This window comes from Protopterus annectens, chromosome 8.part0 (assembly GCF_019279795.1).
Source record: "Protopterus annectens isolate FY-2018-M chromosome 8.part0, PAN1.0, whole genome shotgun sequence".
NCBI lineage: Eukaryota > Metazoa > Chordata > Ceratodontiformes > Protopteridae > Protopterus > Protopterus annectens.
The window spans coordinates 20,192,890-20,203,382 of NC_056741.1; positions in this window are offsets into that span (position 1 = coordinate 20,192,890).

The window sequence follows — 10,493 nt, forward strand, 5'->3', positions numbered from 1 at the left end:
TTGCTACTCTATTCAATAATCACTTCATTTAAACAGTCCTCTCACTAATTAACTACATTCCTTCATTAGACTGTAATGATAGTATACAAACCAGGAAACAGCATCTTTCTCTTTCCCACCCATCCCCACTTCAACAACTATGAATACTCAAATAAACACACTGAAAGCATTGAAGGCAAGCCTTAACAAAGGTAAAAATATGTATATGTCCAAGTAAAGCAAAGTCTTGCCACCACAGTGGAGGTGACAGATCCAACTGTTTAATAAAACACAATAAAATAAAGCAGTTCAAAAATCAGGATAAATCTAGATAAAATAAACAGGACAAGCACTTTCAGTTATCTAAGCCTTCTTCAGATCCTGCCACTTCCTGTAATCCAAGGATATTTAAACAGGTAAGCACCTATGAAAATAAAGCTACCTAGGTAATTTCCTGCCTTCTGATGCAGGTTTTAAAGGAACCGTAACATTAAGTCCTGGTTCCTTATCAGCCTGTAAATTGGCTATCTAGCACATCCTAAGTATTCTGTGAGATTCTATATGTCTCCACCACTTATATTTTCTTCCACTAATTGCAAAACCATAAATAGAAATTTATGTGTAGAATAACTTTTTATATGTCGTGGCAAAACATTATCCCTCTTCTCCAGATGTATATCACTCAAATTATGTGATATTCTCTCTTTTAAATATCTATTCATCTTTCCCACATAGAAGCAAATGCACTGTTCACATGTAGCTATGTATACAACATTCTGATGTACACAATCAGCATAAACATTAAGCCTGTAAAGTCTATGTGTAATTGGATGCTGAAAAAGATTTTTTGTGTTAATGAAAGTGCATGCCTTACATCTCCTACAGGGATATATCATTGTTTTCATAGTATGTGTCTTCGGTCTCCTCTGAACATCTTGGCACAATAACCACTTTAGGTTATTCTCCTGACATTGGGATCCGCTGTTAAAACTTTCCAATTATTTTTTATTACCTGATATATTCATGCCGCATCATTGCTGAATGTTAACAAAAACCTAATTCCTCCTGTAGTATTAGTTCTTAGTTTTTGATTTGCTCCATCTGTATTGCCTTGTTTAGAGTAATGTGGTCTTCCTATGAACTGTCTCAAAGCCTTACTATCACTGAAGGCTCTATTAATTTCTTTACTATTGTAACCATGTTGTTTGAGATTCTGTGACAGATGTTTGATCTCAGCAGTATAACTGATGTCATCTGTATATAATCTCGAAGTTCTGAAGAACTGTCCTTTTAATATATGTGAATATATATGTTTGGGATGCATGCTCATCCTATGGAGTGGTCAGGTTTATTTGTGAGTATCCAGTCTAGAATTGAGTGCTTGTTTGAAGTTTTGTCTATCCTAGTGGGAGTTTGGATGAATTGGGTAAATCCATAAATATTTATATAATTAGTGGGATTTAGGATGCAGAGGACAGGAAGAAATGCAAACAGGTGATCCGCTGTGGCGACCCCTAATCGGGAAAAGCCGAAAGAAGAAGAAGAAGAAGTTTAATACAACACCATGTATTAGAGTGTGCTTTAAATTTGTAGTTTTGAACATTTTTTCCAATAACCAGTGAAATAAAGCATATGAAACAATAATGACAAGGCTACGTATTTCAGAACTTTTCAACCATAAAAGGCCACTGAAACGGATGTCATTATGATACACCAATAACATTCAACATACCTCTCAACTGTCCAGATTTTTGCAGAATGTCCAGATTTCTGCCTCATATTTTTGGTCTATTCCTCATGAAAGTTGTGGTTTTCTGGCAAATCACTGGGATGATCTAAGGATTGAAGTCACTAAATAATGACATATGTTTGAGTTTCAGACCTCAAATCCTTCATAAAATCTAAACAACACAAATCATGTTACTTTAGCAACTTTCTAATTTTATAAGAGCAATATTTAAAATCTGTCCTTATTTTTGGGTCTTTGTCCCTGTGACAGCCCTGCACTGGCACAGTAATCAAGGAGCCTCAATCCTCACCACTAGCACCAGTGAGGGACGTACACATTGGGAGGATGACAGGTACACATACAGTAAACTACAATTTCCCTTAGGAGCACACAGAGATCACAGTCAGTCTGGGGCTGGTTTCTCCCTCTCTCTCCAGATCCCCAGTAAGACTCCCCACTGGCATAGCTGTAGGGTTCAGATCTCAGTCGATTGGTCAAGCCAAAACCTCCAGCACCCCTCTCTGTCCAACCAGTGCTTCATGTCCCTGCCCACGTAGCTGACACACACATACATACACACACACACACACACACACACACACACACACACACACACACACACACACACACACACACACACACACACACACACACACACACACACACACACACACACACACACACACACACACACACACTTTGAGATTTGGTTTATCTACAAACACACTCCTGAGGAAGGCTGGCACAGGTTTACTACCTATGCCCCCTTCTACCCAGACTATAAGGTAGTTATCACTGCCACCAACCATTTCTTATCAGCTACTATAAAGGCCCTTACCAGAGGGTGCCCAATCTTACTGTGTAATGTTACTATTATCCAAATGGTAAGTGTGTCCAATACTAACGCTATTTAGGAGTGGCCTATACAGTGTTACAAAATACATGCAAGTACTCTCAGAGCTTAAATATCTCTAACAAATCAGACACAATAAAAGGTTTAAATATATTTAATAATAAATAATAAAAGAACAAGACAATAATCCTTAACTCAATATAGTGACAACAGAGTTCAAAATCACAAAAAATACTTTAAAACAACATTGCAAGGCAGTCTCACATAATACAGAAAACATCTAGACTGGTCTTACTATATTCCTATCTATCTCTAAGAGAGATAGTATGATCCAAGTCTTGGTTACAGAGCAAGGCAAATACCGATGACAAGTGCTGAAAGATGTTTACAAGTCCAAGACAAGATACAAAATGCCCAGACTTTCTCTCTGAGATGGTTCTTGAATTAATAATACACATTACTGCTAGGCTGGCTAGATGACATCACTATTTGACACTTGCTTCTAGTTCCCAGGTTAAATAGATACCAACAGAATGTAACATGTCTCTATGAAAAATACTTCTCTCTTAGAAGCTGACACTTATCTCTTAGAAGCTTGCCTGAAACTGGAAGTCATAAAACAATTAAAACTTTTACATTTTAAACCTAGTAATTATTTCTGTCTTAAGACATCTGAAACAAAATCTAGCTGCAGACATTCTGTCTTTTAGCTGTGGTAAACACAATCATAGAACTCTTTTACTTATTTTCTCAGAGTTTGCAAGTTAACTCTTATGTTCCAACGTCTGCTATGAAAACATAGATTTGCACAGGCATATAGTCCATATACATTTCTGTTATTTTCCAGCAGGGTACCCTGTGGTTACATTTTTGAAGCTCAGCACATAACACATAGGTTACTTACATTTGTAGACAAACCTATGGATCATATTAATATTTACAAAGACATAGAATTATTAACAAAAGTCTAGCTAGCTGGGCTGGTAGCCTTCACAGTCCGCCCATTTTGTCAGGCTTTGTCCACATTTCTTGCACTAAGAGGTTGAGAGATATATATATGCACAATCTCTGCAGAAGTAAAAGTCATCTGAATAATTCCACATTAAAGTGATCTGTAACTAATAAAGAGGTTGCTTCTGGCAAACAGCTTTGCATTTCAGTGCTTTATCTACAAATTCAGTGCCTGCTGCCCTTGAAGAATAAAATTGCCTCTGTTAGTTTTGGTGATAAACAATAAGGAATGGCTGGCAAACAGACAACAGGTTCATAATTAGTAGGCATCTCATCTAAAGAAGAGCACACTCAGGACTGCAGCACCCCCCCCCCTTATGCTGCTCAATAATGTCAACAATTGATCTGTCTGATATGGGAAGAGAGCCTACAGCCTTCAAGTATGCTACCTGTTGCACCACTGACTCTGAATAGCACAACTATGAAATTCTATGACTGATATTGATAGACTGCAATCCTCAGGGATTTACAAAAGCAAAAAAAACAAAAAAAAAAAACAAAAACATGCAAATGTTTTTATGTAAACATGTAAAGGCATTTCATCCAGGAACAAGGAGGTCATAACATCCCTGTATTCCTCCCTTATCAGGCCCATTATCAAGTACAATGCCCCCTTTGGCATGTACCTTGCTAAGCACATGCAGCAGTTGGAGAGACCACAGAGGTTCCTGACCAGGAAAATACAGGGTCTCAAACACCTATCTTATACAGATAGGCTAAAAACCCTGTCCCTCTACTCAGTCTGATACAGACTGCTCAGAGGTGACATGTGCCTGGCACACAAGGCCATTTCAGGCCCAGCCTTGATGGAGTTGCTGCATATCCAAAGACAAACTCCACTCATGCAACCCACACGCAAGGCTTTAACCTGGTCTGTGATATTAATAGAACTTGTTGGCGGGATAGATTTGTGTCCCAAATACTCCCCCATCTGTGGAATAGACTCCCTCTCCATGTCAAGCAGAGTATCTGTCTTGCCCTTTTTAAGAGGAACCTGGACGACTGGATGGGAAACAGAAAATATACCCCTGGGATCCCAGCTGTGTCCCTGCTGGACAGGGGAAACAGGTGCTGGCTTTGTGGGAACATGAGCAAAATTCTTGACTAGACTTATAAGGGCCTCTGGGTCAATAGCCTTGTATCATCCGATGAACCTAAATAAATTAAAGGAGATCTAGCAGTTGGTGTAGAGGTTTAAGGCACTTACTTGCCAATTATGAAGGTTCAGGGTTTGAATGCAAACCAAGCCACTTAACTAGACAGCCCACAAAACATGGGGCATTATCAAGGCTCAGGGTTTCCCTCTTAACAAAGTCACTTAACACCCACAGACACTTTTGCTGTTGCACTCACTGTGCACTTTTGCTGCTGTACTCAATGTTTTGGCGGTTTCAGTCCTGTACATGCTCCATTTGCTGGATAAATCCCCTTTTGTTGCTCAGCTTTGGCTAACAAATCAAATCTCCTGTGGTGATGTACTCAGATTTGGCTGTTATAGTTTATGTTTTGGTTAGGCTGTTATCCACATGCTGAGGTTTCTGGGGCTTGCTGTTCTTTACAGAAGTCTCCCACAAAGTGCTAAAGCCCTCTTCTGTTCTTACAGAAAGTCTCTCAGGAGGTCCAAAAAGCTCATTCAGTGTTTACATAAGTCTTTGGACTTTTGTATTTAAAGATAATGTTTTTTATTCCCCCCCGACAATCCAACATGGGCCCTCCAAGCTAACACGGGCCCCAAGCAATTGCCTAGGTCACCTAGTGCTGGATCTGGATCTGCCTCTGGCTGTCTCCCTGATACAATTAGGAACCAACTTTCAACATTTGTAATGAGACAATATATCCATATTCTCAAGCAATCTCAATTCACATAAATATGTAACCTCTCCATATTCCAAATGCATACTTTTATTTCCATTTCCAATCTAAACAATACAACTGGAACATACTAAAAACTGCCTGTTTAAAAGAAACAGACTTTGAATTTAATAGAATCTTCTTACATACCCTAAATAAGTTAGTTCCACTAAGAATAAAAAAAAAACAGCCAAATTCAACCCATCTCCATGGTTAACCAAACAAAATAACTCATGAACCCAAGAGACAAAGGATGGAAAATGAGGTCCCAAAACAAATCCCAAAATAATTGCCATGCTTTCAGACATCTTGGACATCACCCAAGTACCAAATGAAAGCAAGCAAAAAGGCATACAACACAAGATTCCAAAGAATTGCAGCCATAAACCAAAACATTTTTGGTCTACAGTAAATAAACTCCTTCACTCTATTCAGGCCTTCACACCAACACCTATAACCACCAACAATCCTAACAATGTTGCTACTCTATTCAATAATCACTTCATTTAAACAGTCCTCTCACTAATTAACTACATTCCCTCACTAGACTATAATGATAGTATACAAACCAGAAAACAGCATCTTTCTCTTTCCCACCCATCCCCACTTCAACAACTATGAATACTCAAATAAACACACTGAAAGCATTGAAGGCAAGCCTTAACAAAGGTAAAAATATGTATATGTCCAAGTAAAGCAAAGTCTTGCCACCACAGTGGAGGTGAAAGATCCACCTGTTTAATAAAATGCAATAAGATAAAGCAGTTCCAAAATCAGGATAAATCTAGATAAAACAAACAGGACAAGCACTTTCAGTTATCTAAGTCTTCTTCAGATCCTTCCATTTTCCTGTAATCCAAGGATATTTAAACAGGTAAGCACCAATAAAAATAAAGCTATCTTGGTAATTTCCTGCCTTTTGATGCAGGTTTTAAAGGAACCATAACATTAAGTCCTGGTTCTTTATCAGCCTGTAAATTGTCTATCTAGCACATCCTAAGTATTCTGTGAGATTCTATATGTCTCCACCACTTATATTTTCTTCCACTAATTGCAAAACCATAAATAGAAATTTATGTGTAGGATAACTTTTTATATGTCGTGCCAAAACATTATCCCTCTTCTCCAGATGTATATCACTCAAAGTATGTGATATTCTCTCTTTTAAATATCTATTCGTCTTTCCCACATAGAAGCAAATGCACTGTTCACATGTAGCTATGTATACAACATTCTGATGTACACAATCAGCATAAACATTACGCCTGTAAAGTCTATGTGAAATTGGATGCTCAAAAAGATTTTTTGTGTTAATGAAAGTGCATGCCTTACATCTCCTACAGGGATATGTCCTTGTTTTCATAGTATGTGTCTTCGGTCTCCTCTGAACATCCTGGGACAATAACCACTTTAGGTTATTCTCCTGACATTGGGATCCACTGTTAAAACTTTCCAATTATTTTTTATTACCTGATATATTTGTGCCGTATCATTGCTGAATGTTAACAAAAACCTAATTCCTCCTGTAGTATTAGTTCTTAGTTTTTGATTTGCTCCATCTGTATTGCCTTGTTTAGAGTAATGCGGTCTTCCTATGAACTGTCTCAAAGCACTATCACTGAAGGCTCTATTAATTTCTTTACTATTGTAACCATGTTGTTTGAGATTCTGTGACAGATGTTTGATCTCCACAGTATAACTGTCATCTGTATATAATATTGAGGTTCTGAAGAACTGTCCTTTTAATATTTGTGAATATACATGTTTGGGATGCATGCTCATCCTATGGGGTGGTCAGGTCTATTTGTGAGTATTCAATTTAGAATGGAGTGCTTGTTTGAAGTTTTGTCTATCCTAGTGGAGGTCTGAATGAGTTGGGCAAATCCATGAAGGTTTATATAATTAGTGGGGTTTAGGGCATTGCAGCTTGTCCAGTCAAAGTTGAGATCCCTTAATATAATTGTTTCCTGGGGAATTGCATTACAAATACATTCTAGGATATTTTCCAGGGTAGTTATATCGTCCCCTGGTGGAATATAGATGCCAATTATATTAAAATGCTTTTTAGAATTTATGGTGAGTTTACAGCATATAGTTTCAGCTTTACTGAAGTTTGGGGTGGCTAGTTCAATGGCTGTTAGAGAAAGATGAGTTTTATAGAATATTGTTGTTGATGTTGTTTGTCTTTCGGCTTTTCCCAGTTAGGGGTCACCACAGCGGAAATCCAGTCCGCTAATGATTGGCAGTAGATTTTGACAAACGCCGAGGTGCCAGCTCGACATTCAACCAAGGCATGCCCATTTACGCATGTCTTTCGAACGCCAACCCAACCACAGGAGGACATGCAGACTCCACACAGAAGGCACTCCCCGCACTCCAGCCAAGAATCAAACAGGAGAACCTCTTGCTGTGAGGCAACAACGCTACTGCTGCACCATCACAGATGATTTTATAGAATATTGTTATTTCTCCTTTTTTTGCTATTCTGTCCTGTTGAATAATGCTGTATCCCGGAGGGAGAATTTCATTATATGAGATAAGGGGTTTCAACAACTCCAAGGAGATCCGAGCGGATCAGGAATCACAATATAAGACCCACATGTGCACAAATGACAGGGAGACAGAGAACACAATACCAGGGGAGACAGAGATAGTACCACAGACCCCAGAAGGACCAGATGGGTCAGCTTTACCCCAACAGGCACTAATGGGTGTGTATAATGTGGTTAAGAGGGACCACATCCAGAGAGAAGGAATTATATGTTCTAAAGACAATTTTCACATTTTCAATTATGCAGACATTGATATTAATGAGGGACATTTCAGTTTATTTAAGAAAGGCTTTACCTTTATTCCTGCGAGAAAAGGTGATTATAGCTAATACTATATTAGACATAAAAATGTTCACTAGGAAGTTAAATTTAGAATTAATATTTGGGGAATCAATTCCAAGACAACAGTGTAGAACTGACTAGAAGAAATATTTGGAATCCTCCAATACATTCAGAATTAAGTAATTTTGAAACATTAGTGACTAATTTAATTAAAAACATGTTCAAAACCAAGAGAGGATATTTTCATAATTTAACAAGAAAAGAAAAACAGGTTTTAGAAAAATTGACAGGAAATAAGATGATTAGAATTATGAAACTGGATAAGGGGGGGGTGAGGTGGTCATTATGGAGAATTGGAATTATTCAGCTAAAATGTTGGAGATACTGAACTCATGGGGGGGGGAGGTATGCACAAGTGTCACACAATTAAGTGACTATGGCTTATCGGAGGATACATATGATTTATTCCTGTGAGAAAAGGTGATTATAGCTAATACTATATTAGACATAAAAATGTTCACTAGGAAGTTAAATTTAGAATTAATATTTGGGGAATCAATTCCAAGACAACAGTGTAGAACTGACTAGAAGAAGTATTTGGAATCCTCCAATACATTCAGAATTAAGTAATTTTGAAACATTAGTGACTAATTTAATTAAAAACATGTTCAAAACCAAGAGAGGATATTTTCATAATTTAACAAGAAAAGAAAAACAGGTTTTAGAAAAATTGACAGGAAATAAGATGATTAGAATTATGAAACTGGATAAGGGGGGGGGGTGAGGTGGTCATTATGGAGAATTGGAATTATTCAGCTAAAATGTTGGAGATACTGAACTCATGGCGGGGGGAGGTATGCACAAGTGTCACACAATTAAGTGACTATGGCTTATCGGAGGATACATATGATTTTGAAGGACAATTTGATTCAGGGTTGTATCAGGAAGCAATTATTTGAATTTTTTCAGGTTCAAAAATCGTACATCCCAGGAATCTTTGGCATCCCCAGGGTCCATAAGGACCACCATGACCTGCCCATTAAGATCAGTGGTCACGTCAGCAGGTTCAAAAACCAACCACTGGCAATGTATGTGGACTATAAGTTGAAGGCCTTTTATAGCATGTATCCACACATTTTGATAGACTCTTGGGATTTCTTATCCAAAATTGGGCAACTGGAGTTCAATGCCAATTTTTATTTTTTAACAATAGATGTGAAAGATCTATTTTCATCATTCCACATGAATGTGGACTGAAATGGTTTGAAGAAATGTTGGTGGAATTTGTTTTTTTTGAAATTATACTATTTTAGGTTAGTATTTGAGAACACGGAATTGGTATTAAAAAACAACTTCATATATTTTCAGGGGTAATATTACCATCAGTTAGATGGTGTGGTCATGGGCACATCATACACACCAATTTTTGTCAACATAGTAATGTTATACTGGGAAAAAACATATTTGAATCAGAATTCAAGGAATATATTAGAACATATTATAGATTTTTGGATGACATATTTATAGTTTGGCAGGGTCAAATGAGCTGATTAACCCCTTTATTAATTAAGCAATACCACAGAATTTATAAAATTTACACATGAAATTCAAGATAAAGAAGTGCACTACTTGGATGTGAGTATTAAAAAAAGATACAATAAATAAGAAATATGTGTCCCAAGTTTACAAGAAAAAATGTTTTTCAAACTTGTATCTCCATTATGAGAGTAACTACCCATTCATTCATAAGAAAAGCACAGTAAAAGGGCAGATGATATGGGCAGCCCGGATGACATCCAACAAAGAAGATTTAATAAAGGAATTGGAATTTATTGAGAAGTTATTTCTAGACAGGTCTGGGGGAGCAGATATTTAGCCCTATTGAATACATATGTGGAAGGAAATTCAGACAAAGGGAGGGAAAATGCAAATACTGATAAGAAGATAGAAGGCGAAACAACATATTTAGTATTAGCATACAATAAGGAAACAGGAATAATTCAAAAAATTATAAATAAGTACTGGGAATTGTTTAACAGTATGCCAAACAAGTTGAAGGTTTTTGAAAAGCCATTAAAGTTCCGTTTTTAGGAGAAACTTGAACTTAAAATACATTTTTAAAAAAGGGCAACCTAATAGACTGAGGAAGTAGTCAGTGACTGGGGGGACATTTAAGTGTGGTAGATGTCCTTAGTGCCCACTTATAGCCTATACCAGTGAACTATGGTTGCCAGTT